The 19,704-nt window shown below is 40.0% G+C and overlaps 1 protein-coding gene across 11 annotated transcripts in view; it reads left to right on the top strand.

Moving 5' to 3' along the window:
• UTRN (utrophin) overlaps positions 1-19,704 on the top strand; it is a 590,704-nt gene that overhangs the window by 63,758 nt on the left and 507,242 nt on the right. The gene's annotated exons all lie outside the window — the stretch shown is intronic.

The following is a 19,704-nucleotide window of genomic DNA, read 5'->3' as shown; positions in this document are numbered from 1 at the left end:
TGAGATGCAGAGTACTGAAACTTGGATTGTGAGCTGGGCAGGAATTCCTGTGGACCTCTGTGTGGAGTTGCTCTCAAGGAAAAGGAGCGTTTAAATACATTTTTGACTTCAAATTTAATTTTTAGTAATATAGTTCAAATATCTTTTAAAATATCTTAAGTAATCAGTTTTCTAAAAAAAAAGTAACGCAAAATGAAAATTCTACAAAGTAGAAAATTGTCATTTCCTTCCTCTCTCCAAAACCATTGTTAATAGTTTTGTTTCTTCTGCTACACTTGTTTTCTATGAATGCAAAAATATATGCCTCTATGGGTAAGCATGGCTTTTCTTTTTTGAACTAAAATTGAAACCATCCTGATTTGGTGGCATCCCACTTAAAATTATTAAAACCGCCTGTGTACATGGTATCTTAGCTTACTTGGGCAATCGCTGGGGCAAATATGCTTTTACTGTCAAATCATCATCTACAACAGATGACATGTAGAGAGATGAGATGTAGTTTATAGTCGTTTGAACTTGCATTTCTTTTTTGTGGAATTGAACTTCTCTGCATATGTTTATTGGCTGTTTGTATGAATTCTTCAGTGATTTGACTTTTCATACATATATTGCTCATTTTCTTCTGTTGCTTGGATCTCTGACTTTTATACTCTTAATGATTCCAAAGGAAATTCCTACAAAATGGCAGATTTGGGATGACTTATTTGAATTTCTTTTGAATTCTAAAATGGTTAACTGCAACCTTAAAAGATAGATATTATTTTTAGATCTCTAGGACAGAGGTTTGAGTCTTTGGACTTAGATTCTGTCATATTTTCTCTTTCTTTTTTTGGCTAATATGGAAGACGTCATCATCCCAAACTGTACTGAGACTAGTAATTATTTAGATACACTATTTTATTACATTTTCATATACTGATAAATTATTTCCATATGGATGGTAAGTCCTAGATTTATTTATGAAAAAAAACCCATTTTTTTGTATATTTTATGGAACATGGAGTTAGCAGAAAGATGCTGTTGAGTTAGGCTTAAAATTAAGTCCTAACGATTCTACCTCCTGTTGTGGAGCTGTTGTCAGTCTTTAAAGGTGCATCTTTCTAAAATTTTTTGCACATAACTTGACAGATTGCAAGAAGGATTATAATAATTGGTGGCTGTTTGTGTCAGAGCCTTTCAAGTCAATACAGGAAAAAATACATTTAGATGCTAAGTGAAGATAAGACATTAGTTTAAATCAGGCCCCGTATGTACCATCATATTGAAAATTTACCAGTTTGTCCTCGTCCTTCAATTAAGATTTGTTAGTGATTTTTCACATCAAAGCATTGAGGCTGTAATTCTATGCTGGGTTCATTTAACCACAGATCCAGTAAATGGCAGGAAATAGAGAGCTATACAGGACAGCAAATGGCCTGCAGTTGCATGGAGGATATCTTTGTGGCAAGGTGCCCAAAATGTTTTGCTGGTTTCAAAGTTTGTATCATTTGTTCAGAAGGGTTTTTATTGCTTGCAAGCAAGCAGGAAAGCAAAGGAAAAGGGCACGCAGCCGCCTCCCCTATGATTCTGTGCTGTATGACCTATTTGCCTTTGGTGCCTTATATAAAAAGCTTTATTTAGTCTGCAGAGAGGTTATTTCTCCAAATAGAGGTGAACTGTCATAGTAGTCTGGAAACGTGATAGATTTCAGTTGAATGCCGCTGATCCAAATACTTGGAGAGGCTGGGCTGTGTGACACTTGTAAGATAGGCACCTTGCACAGATTCTTCCAGGTCACTTGCACTTAATCATCAGTAAATACCTCATCAGATAGCGATCCACTTGGCGCTCTGAGAAGCTACTCCTCCTATCACACCGACACTGCTACTTTTGTTCTGGCTCAGCCAGTCTCTTGCTGGGAACCTGCTGCCAGAGTTAGTCTCTTGGCTTCTGCCCTGGCCTATTTTCTTGTTGACTTCTGGATTCTGTGCCTTTAGCTTCTCCTTGGACTCATTGGCCATGACTCTCTTTCTGGTATTAGTAGCTCCTGTATTGTGTTTGAGAGAAGAAATTTATTCCCCTAGCAGATTCACTTTCTACTGAGATAACTCTAACCCACCCATGCAATCTAGCATCTGCCAATACTCTGAGACCTGCTGATTGTTAATCAGTACTTATTATCTAACTCTGAGTAATGAGTGTTACAGCAGGAAAAGTAGAATCTTTTTGTGTGTGTATGAATGTGGTTTAAGGCACTTTTGGGGACAGAGGAGAAATAAACATCTTGAAATGAATTATTGTATTTTATCTTTGCCCATGTGAATTCTTTAAAATAATTATTAAATTCTCACTTTGCTTATATGCATTAAAAATTTCATAGTGATGGTATTTAAAAGAGGGAGGTAATGGATATTTTGCAAGTGGGTTGAGGAAATGGTTCTTATTTTCCTTTTCACGTCCCATGGGACCCTTTGTATCTGTCTGCCTCCCTCCTATGCATTTCTCCTACTGTTGCAAGGAGGATCTTATGTTTTATGATGAGAATTTATTTGGTGACTAAGTGAAGTGTGCACTAGTTTTTTAAAAAGTCCTTGAGATTGCATTCTGTATATTTGCTGAATTTGTTACTAGGCCTTATGCTGCAAAATTTCTGAGGTTGTTCAAGGTAAATCTATGTCTTGATTACTGAAATAAAGTATTGACATTTATTTCCCATAATTTGGAAGTCATTCAGTAAATAAAATTTGCCTGGTGTTTTATAATGAATCATTTTTATCATATTGAGTTTGTGTTAGGAAGACTGTCAGCATTGATTTTCCAGTAGTTTTCTAAATTTTCTCATTTATTTGTGTTTCTTCTTCTTCTTCTTTTTTTCTTTGAGACAGGGTCTTGCTCTGTCACCCAAGCTAGAGTGTAATGGCATGATCTAGGCTGACTGCAGCCTCGACCTCCGGGGGTCAAGCAATCCTCCCACCTCAGCCTCCTGAGTAGCTGGAATTACAGGCATGTGCCACCACACCCAGCTAATTTCTCTGATTTTTTTTTTTTTAATTGAGATGGTGTCTCGCTCTGTCACCCAGGCTGGAGTGCAGTGGTGCGATCTCAGCTTACTGCAACCTCCCCCTCCCAGGTTCAAGTGATTCCCTTGCCTCAGCCTCCTGAGTAGCTGCAGGTGCATGCTACCACGCCTGGTTAACTTTTTGTATTTTTAGTAGAGATGGGGTTTCACCATGTTAGCCAGGAAGGTCTTGATCTCCTGAGTTTGTGATCCACCCACCTCTGCCTCCCAAACTGCTGGGATTACAGGCGTGAGTCACCGCACCCAGCCCTTCTGAATTTTTTTTTTTTTTTTTTTTTTTTAATAGAAACAAGGTCTCACTATTGCCAGGTTAGGGTCTTGAACTTCTGGGCCCAAGTGATCCTTCTACCTTGGGCTCCCAAAGTGCTGAGATAACAGGCATGAGCCACTGTGCCTGGCTATATATGTTTCCTAATTACTGCAGCACTCATTTTTCTGTCAACTTCAGCTATGCCACACATGACTAGGAATTAGAAATCAGAAAACAGTAACCAGCCTGGCCAACATGGCGAAACCCTGTCTCTATTAAAAATACAAAAATTAACTGGGTGTGGTGGTGAGCGCCTGTAATCTCAGCTACTTGGGAGGCTGAGGGACGAGAATCACTTGAACCTGGGAGGTGGAGGTTGCAGTGAGCTGAGATATTGCCTTTAAACTCCAGCCTGGGCAACAGAGCGAGACTAAAACAAATAAACAAAAACAAAAACAAAAACAAAAAAACCCCAAGGAGCCAAAAATAAATGACTCAGTGAACATTTATTGAGCACCTGTGGTTTACTGGGTGCTGTGGTAGTTGTTGAAGGTGCTGGGATGTTTTAAAGTTGGTTTTAAACTTAAGGAGTCTACTTACTGGCAGCCTAGAACCACTGCATATGCCTTGCAGAGATGATGGACACTTGTCTCCTGACCTGTGCAGTGCAGGCACATTGGTGAAGTGCCTTAGATTCTAATTTTGCAACTGTTTTCACACTTTGGTATCAGTTTCTAGATCTAAAGCGGTAAATGAGAAAGGTAGTGGGTGTGAGTACTGCTATAAACTGACACCCTGACAATAATGATATGCTTGTTGACAGGCTGATTGCAGAGGAGATGAAAAAATAAAGGGCAGGACAAAAATGTCTCAAAGCTCTGTCCCCTGGGTCAGTAGGAAGCTATATTGCTACTCAAGTAGGCTAACATTGGAGAAACAATTAGCATGTGAAAAAGTTCTTCCACCGAAAGGACCATGCAAGTTAAGGCAGGTAGTTTGGTTTTCTGTGCTGCTGCATCCGACCAGGCTCTAGAATCCTGTTTTCATATTTTGTTGGACCCAACTAGATTAAAACAAAACGCCTTTCTCTGGCTGGGTAGTGGCCTGAGTTAGGTGGTTTCCAGTGCTCTGATTGGTACTTTGGAGCAGGTGTCCAGTGAATTTCAGAAGCAGGGTAAATGTTCTTGGTATTGAGCAGTTCTCTGTTGGATGCCGGGCCTGTCCTCATGGTTCATGCTGCCCTTAGGTCATCAGCCATTCACTCCTATGGCCGGTTAAGGACACCTTCTCTATGAATTCTCTGCTGACCTCCAAGTGTGGGTTGGGTGCCCCTCTTCTCTGCTTTCTCCTTCCCTGCTTGGATTAAATTCAGAGATTCTAAGATGTCTTCATCTGTCACAGCGTTCATGACGGATGTTACCGATCAGTGTTTTTGAAAACGAGGTCTATCTCTGCACGGTGCTGTGAGATAGGTGGAAACCTATCTTTTAATAATATCTTCAGGTGGCCATTGTGGATGTTTGAGAACCTCTCCTTTAGACCATGAGCTTGAAGAAGGTCCTGTTCTTGTCTTTGAATCTTTAAACCTTCCCTAGCTCCTGGCACATTTTTCAGTTGCTCAAATTTTTTGTTGTAGCTCAGTGAATGACACAGAATTCCTGTAATTTTTTTGTTGTTGTTCGGTGAATGAGATAGAATTCCTGTTACCGCCTGTGGAATCCAAATCCAGCAATGTGATCAAATGTCGCTTGAAGGATTTTCGACCATTTTTCATTTCTCTCTTTTTTTTTTTGAGACAGAGTCTCTGTCACCTAGGCTGGAGTGCAGTGGTCTAATCTCGGCTCGCTGCAACCTGGGCTCAAGGGATCCTCCTACCTCAGCCTCTACAGTAGCCAGGACTAAAGGCATACACCACCATGTCCCACTAGTTTTTGTATTTTTGGTAGAGATGGGGACTCCCTATGTTTCTCAGGCTGGTTTTAAACTCCTGGGCTCAAGTGATACACCTGCCTCTGCTTCCCAAAGTGCTGGGACTATAGGCATGAGTCACATGCCCGGCCCATTTTTCCATGTTGTTTTGTAAATCAACATTATGTGAAACCTAAAATTTAATGTGGATATACAAAAATAGCTTTTCTTATTTTCTGGCCCAAGAAAATAATACTGTATCTTTATTATTAATATTTTCACCTGTTTTGAAATAAACTTTTAATTTTAGAATAGTTTTACATTTATGGAAAAGTTGCAAAGATGGTATGTAAAGTTCCCCAGTTATCAGTTTTCCCCACTGTTACCCAGTTTTCCCCACTGTTAACATCTTACATTACTATGTTACATTGATCACAATTAATGAACTGATATCAATATTATTATTATTAAAGGCTTTAAGAGTTATTGTTGAAGATTTTTAAGTTTATAGATGAAATAATATTTAGAACACACCAGCTTTGAATTAGAAATATTTTAAAATTTAAATTCTTTGATTTTAAGGATTAAAACTTTTGAATTCTCGTATGTAGTCATAGTTGGGAATATATCCACAAAGCAAATAGACCAATTCTTGTGCGAATGATTCTAAAACAGGTTTTTCAGGTGTCATTCACCTTCTGGAACCTTGAAAGGGGAAAGGTTACTTTCAAAGGCCAACATTCATTTAATCTATCTGTAGTACTCCATATGAATGGCAATCACTACTTATTGACGTCTCAGGTTTTGTTAGATATGATATTTGTTTTAATTATTTATAGTATATTCAGGCAGAGGTGCTATTCAAAATATTTAACAGGTTGGCATAGGCCTCAACCAATCAGATTGCTGTTCACATAATCAGAAGGGATGCTGGCTGGTGAATGTGTCAGTCCTACTAATGTCTAAAGTGTCCTAAAAATGTCTCCAGACATTGCCAGATGTCTCGTAGGTGGCAAAATCACTTCTGGTTGAGAACTCCTGATATGAAGTAGTTAGAACAGGCTGGCACTGCTCTAGTAACTGCTTTCTAAATATTCACTATTATTATTGTTGTTGGTATCTTTCATTTGTTATTTCTGATAACTTTTAAACATATACTACTTAGCCCCAGCACTTTGGGACGTTGAGGAGGGTGGATCACTTGAAGTCAGGAGTTCGAGACTAGCCTGGCCAATATGGTGAAACCCTATTTGTACTAAAATTACAAAAATTAGTTGGGTGTGGTGGTGAATGCCCATAATCCCAGCTACTTTGGAGGCTGAGGCAAGAGAATCACTTGAATCTGGGAGGTGGAGGCAGAGGCAGAGGCTACAATGAGCCGAGATCGCACCACTGCATTCCCTCCTGGGCGACAGAGCAAGACTCCATCTAAAATATAAATATAAATATATATATATATGTGTGCGTGTGTGTGTGTATATATATGTGTGTGTGTGTATGTGTGTATATGTGTGTGTATACACACACACATATACTGCTTAGCAAGACATATTAGGATTTCTTTACATAGTTAAATCACCACATGCATAAAAAATAAAGTCACATTTTTTGTAAGATTTACTCAGAATTTGTCAGAAACCCATAGGCTGTTGTAGGAAGAAATGTAAGTTCTATTCTTTAGGGAGATTTTCAACTTTTTTTACTCGTCCTCACCTGCCATGTTCCTGACACTGCAGCCTCGAGAACGGTTTGAGGCTGTTGGAGCACATGAGTGTGGAATTTGTAGACCACTTGTTCTTCCAGACTTCCTCACATCCACCCATAACCTGCTTTTAGTTGATAGCGGCTCAGCAAAGATAGGAGCCTGTACTTCGGCTTATACCAAATTCCCCTCATTTCCGCACGATGATATGTTATTAGTATCCTGATCCCTGTTATTTGTTAAGTTAAGCTGTGCTTCAGGAATCTCAGAAGATCACAGCATTTTGTTTACAGTGGCTTCATTTCATAATATATGCTCTGAGCAGGTGAGACTAGACTTAGAGACATTGAAGCCCAACAACTTAATATCCACAGAGTGTTTTATTTGTAGTCCTCCTATTCTTTCCTCTTCAGTGTTCTAGAAACAGATGCTTACATTGTGTAAACACTCCTTCTATTACTGATTCTACAGTATCCAATTTCCTATTAACAGGATGAAGATTTTGTTTTTTAATCCTCAAGTCTACGAGAACAGAGTAGTCAGTGGGATATGAGGATCAGATAAAAATCTCCCCATGTTAGAATCATTGATCTCAGTACTTTCTACAGAAACTGACAGCCTTATTTTTTTTCCTCCTTTCAATCCACTTAGGTATTTTTGGGAAACATTCATTTGCTGACATTGGTTGATAATAATAATTATTATTTCAAATGAGATGCTGCTGGTAAAATTATTGTTAAGTCTACTCAACTTAGTAAACTTGTATCAAAAGCCATGTTTTACATTTGGTAGAACAGAGACAGTCAGTTCCTTGCTGTAGAGAGAGGAAGGGTAGGATCCTATGGCTGCCTCACCACCATCTTGTCCCCAACCATTCTTATACACTCTTTTGATTCAAGCACTTGGGCTTTGGAGCCAGACTGCCTGAATTTGGATTCAGCTACTTTTAACTGGGCAAATTGCTTAACTTTAAATGTCTGTGCTCTTTGCTGAAAAATGTGGACAACAAAAGCATCTATCTTATATGGATATTGTGAGTATTAGACTATATGGTAGTCCATTTAAGAAACATTCAGTAAATGTTGTTCATAGTAACATCAGTAATGTTACTACTACTAATATGGCTGCTACTTTTGATAAATTTAGAATAACAGTTTAAATTACCATATATATTAAAACTATGTAACAGTATAAATTATCTTAGTTGAAATACCGTAACAGTGTGTGTACACACACACACACACACACACTTTTTATAATGGAGCTGCTAAAATGAATCAGGTTTAGCTGAATTGAAGTTTGATTATTTTTGCCTCTTTACTGTAGGTGATAGTGAGCCATGAAATAAGTAAAATACAGAAGGATGTAGATATAACATGTAGATTTTTTAGCCTTACATGAAACAGTTATGGCTTCAAATTTAAAGCACCAACATTTGGTGGGGTCCTATGGAAATTCTTATTCATAATTTCTTAATATTAACCATCTTCTTCTTATTCTATTAACTCTTGTGTTGTTTAAAAAAATTCCAGTATTCTTTCTTTCTTTCTTCAGTTTTTTGAGATGGGGAGTCTCACTATGTTGCCCAGGAAGGCCTTGAACTCCTGGGCTCAAGTGATCCTCCGACTTCAGCCTCCTTAGTAGAATATTCCAGTATTCATATCTTCATTGTTGAGTGCTTTTTCTTTTAAAAATTGTGATAACATTTTAAAAATTAGAAAAGAAAGAAGCATCCATTTCTATTTCTACCATGTTAATACAATAGTAACTTTCATTTGTTATTTTCCCATCTAGTCTTTGTACTCATAAAAATAATTGGAATTATGTAATATTTCTAATTTTTAGTTCTGGTGGTTTAGTTTGACATTACTTTATAAGCATTTTCCATTTTTTTCTGTTAGGTAGTTATACCATCATTTGTTTAACGATTTTCCTGTTTTCGTTTTTAGTTTACTTCTAGTTTCAACATTATGGATAATAGTACAGTGAAAATTATCTTTATTGATCTGTCGAATGGAGATAATACTAGTGCCCCGGGGTTGTTGTAAGGATTATATGAGGGGATAGATATGAGGCAGGTTTGTCCACCGTGATACAGTTCCATTTTGCTGTGGGAGCTGTCCTGTGCTTTGGGGATGCTGGACAGCATCCCTGGCCTCCACTCCCCAGTGGTGACAAACAGAAATATCTCCAGACATCGCCAGGTGTCTCGCAGGGGCAAAACCGTTCCCGGTTGAGAACCGCTGCTATAAGGTCAGCGGAACAGCCTGGCACTGCCCTGATGAGTGCAGTGTAGATATTTGCTACTATTATTGTTGTTGTTGGTACCATCCTTCATTTCAGGTATTCATTTAGGTAAATTCCTAGAAACAGAATTTATGGGATGAGAGGTTAGTTTTAGGGTTTCTGATATGCCCTTCAGAAGACTGTAACACGTTTAACATCATCAGTTTATATAAATATGTCAGTATCTCTGAGGCCCAGCCAGTATTGAATTGTGAGTACCCAAAATACTGTTTTGTCTTCAATTTCTGTAGTTACTAGTCATCATGAGCATTTATGATATTTTTTTATTTGCATTGCCACATTTGAAGATTCTGGTGACAACCTTTGTCTACTCACCTTTTTTTTTTTCCCTCTGTTTTTTTTTTTTTTTTTTGGTTGCTCTGCCATTCAACAGTTAAAGTTGAATGAAATTCATCCCTCAGTAGCCAAGCCTGTATTACATTTCATTGCTTGATGTTTAACAGCCTCTGAGTAGAACATTGATTCAGATCCTTTTGGATTATTGTGTTTTTCCCAGTGATGCTGCATAATATGAAACCTTCCAAAATTTAAATATAAGGATAATTTTGTGGAAAAGAATTCAACTCTGTATTCAGTGATATGTATCCTATAACAGAAATGATTGCCTCTGGTTTCAGTACACTTTTATTTCCCTCTCCTCTGCTCTCCTCTCCTCTGCTCTCCTCTCCTCTGCTCTCCTCTCCTCTCCTCTTCTCTCCTCTCCTCTCCTCTGCTCTCCTCTCTTCTCCTCTCCCTCCCTCCTTTCCTTCCCTCCTTCCTCCCTTCCTCCTTTCCTCTCTTTTCTCTTTCTTCTCTCTTTCTCTCTTTCTTTTCTTTCCTTCTTCCTTTCTTCTTTTCTTCATGTCTCACTTGGTCACCCAGGCTGGAGTGCAGTGGCATGATCTTGTCTCACTGCAGCCTCCACCTCACGGGTTCAAGGGATTCTCCTGCCTCAGCCTTCCGAGTAGCTGGGACTATAGGTGCCTGCCACCATGCCTGCCTAATTTTTGTATTTTTAGTAGAAACGGGGTTTCACCATGTTGCCAGACAGGTCTCGAACTCCTCACCTCAAGTGATCCATCCACCTTAGCCTCTCAAGGTGCTGGGATTACAGGCATGAGCCACTGTACCAGACCTTGTTTAAGTACCGTTTTAGAGATAACCCCAATCCTAGCTGTAGCAGAGGCTGCTGGTGACCCCACTCTCTGCCATCAGTACTTCTGGTGGACTGGGACTTCCAGCTGCCCACACCTGCATGACTTTGCCTGAGGGCATTCTCTGGCTGGAAAGTTCACACTCAGGGCTGGCAGGAAGTGTCAGTGGCCAGCAACCCATAGCCAGTGACTGCTGCTATAGTATAAATTCTCCAGCTCTCTTGCATCTCAGGTCAGCTGCTTTTGAGATGAACGTTTTATACTGCATCTCCAAGTTCCCAGTTGGGCTGTGATCCAATGGTAACTTGCTGGATAATGACCCTTTTCTTATTGGCCGCCTTTCCTTCTTTGTCTCCTTTCTTTACTCCCTACCAGTGTTTCCTGGGATCACTTCTGAAATAAACTACTTATACTTGAATCCTTGTCTCAGGGTCTGCTTCTGGGGGAAGAACCAAACTCAGATATTAGCCAACTTTTCTTTTGACCTTGATTGATGAAAGAAGAGGAAAGAGCAGACCAGGAGAATAGTTGTAAATGTTTGCTTTGTTATTAAAAATATCAACTCATTGGAGCTGATTTATATAAAGTTAAATCTTGCTAGAATTGCTGGATTCCTTCATACATGGGTAGAGTGGGAATGCTGAGATCTTGGTGTGAGCATTCCATGCCAGGGTAGAAATTTCCTGCTTAGGCACTTAGTGAAGGAGCCAACTGAGGGAGGGTAGGTGATGTGACCGCCCATCTGGGGGCACCCAGCGACCTGTGCACACCACCATGTATCTGCCCAGGACCCAGCCGTGTTGTTCATTGTACCCTTTTCAGACTGCTGACTTCCAGGAGCACTTGTCTTAAAGTCACATAGCTGTATTTTTCCTCTCCAGGAAAATGTTGAATGTATTTTCTAAATAGCTGAGGTCATTGCATGGTCTTCAGTGAATTTAGCACCAAGTGAGTGTGACCTGGAGTGACCCAGAGTCAGTGCTGGCCAGCATAGGTTTCACATTTTCCGTGTGAAAGTTCTTCTTTTGTTGTTTGTGATTAATAACTGGATAGGATATAAAGCCAAATGATTTCATTGTTGAACACAGACTTGAAGGTCATGAGAAACTGCCTGTTCAAATTACACTTTGCCAAGATGTGGAAAAAGGTCTGTATCAACACCTGAATAGTTTTAGAAATACAGCAGAGAAGGGAAAAAAAGGACATGCCATTTTTTATGTGATGTGAAAGTTGATTTCCACTCGATGCACTATCTTGGGTCCTTACAACATCTGACCTGTGAGGCTAAGGAGTTTGCACTGAGTCAGGACTTTAAAACAAAGGTGTAATGAGGACTTACTGTGTGCCAGGTCATTTAGAATGAGTTTTCTATGCCAAGTAATGTGTTCTATTTATGCTTATTTTGTTAAGTTCTCAGTTTTTCTTAGGTTTTGTATTATATGGGTTTGCTATTTTTAAAAAATATATTTTTAATTTTTTGGGTATTGTTTGTTATTTGAAATATGATTTTTGAATAAGTTTTTCAGTACTTAGCACTTTTAATTTTATGTTTTCAAAAGATTTTTTAATGATTGTACATAATAACCGATGGACACACAGTTATTTTTTCTCTAAAAATAGAGAAACCATGGCACGCAAAACACAGTATCTTACAGAACCGTATTTTTTGCTTGTTTTCTATGTGTTTTCTAGGCCTTTGAGTCAGATGTTAGGAAAGAGTCTATCCATCTTTAATTTTCCCACTTGGAGAAGCACTGAAATATTTCTATACAGATGTCCATTTGTATAGTGACCTGGTAGCTACAACTTTAAAATCATTTTGAAATTGACACACAGAGAGCTTGGTTTTCCAGAACTGGTGAGGTGTAAAATGGTTGAGGACCGACTTGGCCTGGTCGGTCCAGTTTCTTTGTAGCATTATTACTATTGGTTTATTTTCTACATGGCTCTTACATCTCAAGATAGTGTCTAGGTCCCAACTCAGTTGGTAGGAATTTGTGTAGTAGCAAAAACTGCAGATGGGCAGGGATACAAACTCCTCAGTCAGCTCCCATTATAGTCTTTCCGTGTCTAAAACAAATAAAAGAAAACAAAACAAAAAAGGGAGAGGAGATCATATGGGCATGTATATATACAATATTTTGTTATAAATAAGGAATAAAGTACCATATGAATTCAAAAGGTGAGGGTGGGATGGGTTTAGAGCTGGGAGAGAAACCATCTAAAGACTTCATGAAAGGGGGTACCATTTGCTGCAGATGCTGATGGCAGCATTAGGACTGAAGCAAAATGTTCCAGGTAGAGGGCACAGAATTAATAGGGGGTGGCTATAGAAAGCATGCTGAATACCATGCTAGGTAGGCATTTAGCCCTGTAGCATATAGATATATCTGAATTTAAAGGCAGCAGGTGATATTCGGAGGTTTGGAGTGTAAGATATTTTGGGATCAGAAGAAGGTGAATCTGTCAGAGGTGTTTAAGATGCGAAAAAGGATAGAGAGTATGGGAGGTTATTGTGGTACCTTGAGAGAATGCTACTGAGGGCCTGGATGTTGAGGTTGGTAGCCTGGGAATATCTGGGCTCTGTTGATGAATTAAATTGAGTTATGGCAAAGCTCTCCTCATGGATTTTAATATTTGAGATTCCACTTCTGAAAGCTGAGCTCACTCTTCTTTTCAGTGTAACTGTAATGGAAGGAACTTGGCGTGTGAGAGTCTCCCTCCTGTTAGGTCTGTGCTATTATTGGTTTGTTGATTAGGAACTCAATTGGTACCTGCAGAAATTGCTTCTGATTGGGACCTGCTTCTCCCCACTGTTTCCCTTATGTTTCCGTTGAAAGGTAAAAGGAGTGATTTGGGTCAAATGTCTTGGTTTTGGGTCGGTTTGTGTGGGATGACTCCTGGTGTAGATTTTGTGTGTGGGTGCTAATGTACTTATAGCTAGCTGGGGCTACAAGCTCAGGCACCTATGGCTTTGCTGTCCTTGCTTTGTGTTTTTACTTCTGATTTTCTGTTTCCCAGTTTGTGATTCACAAGCAGGGATGAATGACTGAGAAGTGTTGCAGAAGAGTGGGTGTATTTGTTTCATTTTGTGGTTGTTTCGAATTAGCACAAATTTGGTGGCTTAAAACAACACAACTTTAGCATCTTACATTTCTGGAGGTTAGAAGTCTGACATGGGTCTTACTGAGCTAAAATGAAGGTGTTGACAGGGTCATGTTCCTTCTGGAAGCTCCAGAGGAGACTCTTTTCCCTGGTCTTTTCCAGCCTCCACAGGCTGCCCATGTTTCTTGGCTCATGACGCTCTTTAGTCTTCAAAACCAACAATGGTGGGTTGAGTCCTTCTCATGTGGCTCGTTGCTCACTCTGCTATTCACCTGTCTCTTCCTTTTCCACTTAGAAGACCCCTTGTGATTGCAGTGGGCTCACCAGGCTAACCCAAGATAACCTTCTATCCTAAAGTCAGTTGATTAGCAAACAAAAACTTTCATCTGCAACCTCAATTTACCCCTTGCTGTGTAACCTAAGGTACTCACAGGACATGGGCCTCTTTTGCAAGTGGAGAGGAAGAGGATGTATTATTCTGCTTGCCACATTGCATAGTTCTTGATTTTCACTTCTTTTAAAAAAGAGCATCTGCAGAAAGAATTGAGAGTGGTGGATAATTCTCCAGTCATTCCTGTTTTCTCCTGAAATAAATTTCATCACTTTCTTTTGGCAGTTGACTTAATCATTATTTAAAAAATAATGTTAGAAGAAGCTTTTCCTGTTCATGTGTGTGTTATGATGCATATGTCTGATGGTGGGAAAAAAGGGAAGGAATGACTCAAGTACTTTCAACTTTAGGGACAGCCTAGGAGTGGAATTCTGGAGTAGATCATGAGGAGTAGATAGTCAACTTTCTTGTGACAAAAGCATGTACATAAACCACTTAGGATTCTCCACTTTTCACACTTTATTCTGAAACTGCATGCTTCAGTTAATGTGATTTAATGGTTTTTTCTCAGTGTCATTGGCAGGATTGTTACTAAGCGACACACATTCACCACAGTGTTCAAATGTACTTGGAAAGAAAATGAGTAGCCAAACTGAAAGTGGGATTTAAATGACTCCTACTTTTTGAAAAGTGAAGAAGTTCAGAGATTACTTAAGGTATTTTTTTTTTTTTTGGTGATCTGTGGATTCAATGATCATTTCGTTCATGGAAGGAATTTTTTTTTTTTTTTTTTTCTGAGACCGAGTCTCGCTGTGTCACCCAGGCTGGAGTGCAATGGCACGATCTCGGCTCACTGCAACCTCCGCCTCCTGGGTTCAAGCGATTCTCCTGCTTTGGTCTCCTGCGTAGCTGGGACTGCAGGTATGTGTCACCACGCCCGGCTAATTTTTGTATTTTTAGTAGAGACGGGGTTTCGCCATGTTGGCCAGGCTAGTCTTGAACTCCTCACCTCAGGTGATCCACCCATCTCAGCCTCCCAAAGTGCTGGGATTACAGGCGTGAGCCACTGCACCCAGTCTGGGAATTTATTTTCACTAACTTAAAATATTATGGCAGCTGATAGAGATTTATGTGCATCACATTCTATTTCTGACACAATAAACAGCATAATCACATGAAAATAAAAGTTGATGTGTTAAATCAGTACAGCTCATGTTTATTTACTTGAAAGCCTGGAGAGTATACTCATGGGAGATGTTGCTTTCAATAAATGTTTACCTCTATATATTTTAACTTTGATTTTAAGTTCTGGGGTACATGTGCAGGTTTGTTATAGAGGTAAACTTGTGTAATAGGGGTTTGTCGTACTGATTATTTTATCACCCGGGTACTAGGCCTAATAGCCATTGGTTATTTTTCCTGATCCTCTCCCTCCTCCCATCTTCCAACCTCTGGTAGGTCCCGGTGTCTGTTGTTCCACTCTATGTGTCCATGTGTTTTCATCACGTAGCTACCACTTAGAAGTGAGATCATGCGGTATTTGGTTTTTCGTTCCTGCGTTAGCTTGCTAAGGATAATGGCCATCAGTTTCATCCATGTTTCTGCAAATAACATGATCTCGTTCGTTTTTATGGCTACACATATTCTGTGGTGTATGTGTAACAGATTTTCTTTATCCAGTCTACCACTGGTGGGCATTTAGGTTGACTCCATGTCTTTGCTGTTGTGAATAGTGCTGTAGTGAACATATACATGCATGTATCATCATGATGGAATGATTTATATTCCTTTGGGTTTACACCCAGTAATGGGATTTCCGGGTTGAGCGGAAGTTCTATTGTTAGGTCTTTGAGGAATCGCCACACTGCTTTTCACAATGGTTGAACTGATTTACACTCCTACCAACAGTGTGTACGTGTTGCTTTTTCTCTGCAACTTCGCCAGTGCCTATTACTTTTTGACTTTTTGATAATAGCCATTCTGAGTGATGTGAGATGGTATCTCTACTTGCATTTTTTGTTTGTTTGTTTGTTTTTTATTTAGATAGAGTCTCGCTCTGTCATCCAGGCTGGAGTACAGTGGCGCAATCTTGTCTCGCTGCACTCCAGTGAGTGTCTGCCTCCCGGGTTCAAGCTTTTCGCCTACCTTAGTGTCCGGAGTAGCTGGGACTACAGGCGTGTGCCATCATGCCCAGCTAATTTTTTGTGTTTTTAGTAGAGACAGGGTTTGACCATGTTTCCCGAGATGGTCTTGAACTCCTGACCTCAAGCGATCTGCCTGCCTCGGCCTCCCAAAGTGGTGGGATTACAGGTGTGAGCCTCTGTGCCTGGCCCCTCTACCTGCGTTTTTAATAAAGGATTATACATGAGTCAGGATTTGTTTAAAAAAAAAAAAATCCTTCCAAGATAATTATAGATACGTTACTCAGACCTGTCACTTTTTTTGGTTAATTTTACAGATGTGAATTTTATTTTATAGATATGTTGTTTTCATGACTTTCCTCAATTCTTATATAGACAATGCAATTGTTGTTAAATAATATCTAAATTATTTAGAATAATAGAATATTTTCTATTATGCATTTCTGAAAAATTCAAGTTACTGTTAGAATTAAGTAAGGATTTTGTAATAGACAAATAGATGTAGCGATAGCGTAGTAACCTACTAGGTTAGATACTGCCTGAATCTTTTGTTTTTATATGGATAAATTCTACTAGCTTTTATTTTTCAAGGAGAAATTTATCTTCAAGAAGACAGTTATTTGTTGGGTTGGGGCCAGGAGAAAAATCCTAAGATGTGAAAACCCCTATATAAGGAGAAGTTTCTGTTTCTTTCTCTTTTTTTGAGATGGCGTTTTACTGTTTTGCCCAGGCTGGAGTGCAGTGGTGCGATCTCGGCTCACTCCAACCTCTGTGCTCTGGTTTCAGGCGATTCTCCTGCCTCAGCCTTCCCAGTAGCTGGGATTACAGGCACCCGACACCACGCCTGGCTAATTTTTGTATTTTTAGCATAGATGGGGTTTCACCATGTTGGCCAGGCTGGTATTGAACTCCTGACCTCGTGATCCACCTGCCTTGGCCTTCCAAAGTGCTGGGATTACAGGCATGAGCCACCGTGCCCCGCCTTCTGTTTCTTTCATTACTGATAATCCTTAGTGATCTAAAGACTGAGATCCTATAAGCTTGTTGCTACTTTCCCTTTTCATGTCCCATAAAAAGCCATGGTACAGGCTGTTGGGAATTATCACATGGACATTGAAGATAATCTAATTCTGGCCATTGATTTCTTCAGTTTCTTTATCCTGCAGTGTGTAGAAGAAAGAAAACTGCGACATATATCAAACCAGAAAGACATATGACATTAAAAGAACAGTGAGCCTGGCACAGAGTAGATGCTCAATAAATGTTTTTTAAAGCAATGAACCAAATAATTTGTTTGTATATGTTAATTTGTTAATTTTTATATGCTGGATTACTTGTTTTTTGGCCTTAGGAAAGGAATTCATGTTATATCTCAAGGAAAGAGAAACATATCTTTGCCATTAAGGAATATACATGATAAGCTTAGCTGGGTGGCTCATGCCTGTAATCCCAGCACTTTGGGAGGCCGAGGCGGGCAGATTGCCTGAGATCAGGAGTTTTGAATCAGCCTGACCAACATGGTGAAACCCCATCTCTACTAAAAATGCAAAAATTAGCTGGGTGTGGTGGTACACGCCTGCAGTCCCAGTCAGGAGGCTGAGGCAGGAGAATTGCTTGAACCCGGACAGGGAGGTTGCAGTGAGCCAAAATTATGCCATTGCACTCCAGCCTGGGCAACTCTGTCTAAAAAAAAAAAGGATTATAAGTGATAAGGTTTTTTAAAATTAGGGTCAGTTTAGTGGCAATTTGGAAATTACAGACCAGGATCTAAGAGAGACCTAATGACAGTTCTTTTGTGACTTACAAGGTGTCTTTTTACTGTGTTTGACTTAAGGGATTTTGTTTTGTTTGTTTTGTCTTTTAATTTCTGTTTTGACCTTTCATAAAATGAGATCTTATAGAAGTCTCTAAAGATAGTGTTCATAAACTTTTTTTTGGATTGAGAGCTCTTTAAAAAAATTGGTGTGGAGGATATAGAATTTCTGCATGTGCTCAAATTCACATATGTGAGGACATGCATTATTTTTCTTATAACTTTAAGAAGTTTGGAAAGTCACTAATACTTACCCAGATCTGTTCTTTTGTTCATTTTATTCATATTTGTTTATTCATTTCCATGGCTTGTAAGGTTTGTAGGACCATCTGACAGAGTGCTACTCTTAGTTGTTTTCTTTCTTTTTAAATACAATATTGTATAGTTGTATTTTAAAAGTCAAACATTTCATCGCATAAAAATTATAGCTTGGACAGGGCGTGATGGCTCATGCCTGTAATCCCAGCACTTTGGGAGGCCGAAGCAGGCAGATCACGAGGTCAAGAGATCGAGACCATCCTGGCCAACATCTTTACTAAAAATACAAAAATTAGCTGGTCGTGGTGGCGCACACCTGTAGTCCCAGCTACTTGGAAGATTGAGGCAGGAGAATCGCTTGAACCTGGGAGGTGGAGGTTGCAGTGAGCCAAGATCACGCCACTGCACTCCAGCTTGGTGACAGAGTGAGACTCCATCTCAAAACAAAAAACAAAAAACAAAAAAAATTACACCCTACTCCTAGTGGGGAACCCTCTGATATGGTTTGGTTGTGTCCCCACACAAATCTCATCCTGAATTTTATCTCCCATAATTCCCGTGTGTTGTGGGAGGGACCTGGTGGGAGGTAATTGAATCATGAGGGCACGTTTTTCCCATGCTATTATTGTGATATTCAATAAGTCTCATGAGATCTAATGGTTTTATAAAGGGCAGTTCCCCTGCACATGATCTCTTGCCTGCCGCCATGTAAGACATGCCTTTGCCTTTCCTTCGCCTTCTGCCATGATTGCAAGGCCTCCCCAGCCATGTGGAACTATGAGTCCATTAAACCTCTTTTTCTTTATAAATTACCCAGTCTTGGGTATTTCTTCACAGCAGCATGCAAATGGACTAATGCAAGAAATTTGTACTGGTAGAGTTGGGTTCTACTAATTAAGATACCTGAAAATGTGGAAGCGACTTTGTTTTTTTTTTTTTCTGCCTCAGCCTCTCAAGTAGCTGGGACTACAAGTGCTGCCACCATGCCTGGCTAATTGTTTTGTATTTTTAGTAGAGATGTGGTTTCACTGTGTTAGCCAGGATGGTCTCGATCTCCTGACCTTGTGCGTGATCTGCCTGCCTTGGCCTCCCAAACTGCTGGGATTACAGGCGTGAGGAAGCGACTTTGGAACTGGGTAACAGGCAGAGCTTTGAACAATTTGGAGGGCTTCCCGGAAAGATGTTAATCCCCAAGACAGTGGGGAATATAGTTCCAGGGCATGTCAAAGGTTTTCATGGCAGCCCCTCCCATCCCAAGTCAGGAGGTCTAGGAGGGAAAAATGGTTTAGTGGGCCAGGCCCAGGACCCTGCTGCTTTGTGCAGTCCTGGGACTTGGTGCTCTGTGTCCCAGCCATGGCTAAAAGGGGCCAACGTATAGCTTAGGCCGTTGATTCAAAGGGTGCAAGACCCAAGCCTGGGAGGCTTGTACATGGTGTTGGACCTGCAGGTGCACAGAAGTCAATAATTGAGGTTTGGGAACCTCCACTTAGATTTCAGAGGGTGTATGGAAATGCCTGGATGTCCAGGCAGAGGTGTGTTGCAGGGGCGGAGCGCTAATGGAATACCTCTGCTAGGGCAGCGTGGAAGGGACATGTGAGGTGGGAGCCCCCACACAAAGTCCCCTTTGGGGAACTGCCTAATGGAGCTGTGAGAAGAGGGCCACCATCCTCCAGATCCCGGAATGGTAGATCCACTGAC

Source organism: Papio anubis, chromosome 6 (assembly GCF_008728515.1).
Source record: "Papio anubis isolate 15944 chromosome 6, Panubis1.0, whole genome shotgun sequence".
NCBI classification, from domain to species: domain Eukaryota; kingdom Metazoa; phylum Chordata; class Mammalia; order Primates; family Cercopithecidae; genus Papio; species Papio anubis.
This window is presented reverse-complemented; position numbering and strand designations above follow the sequence as displayed.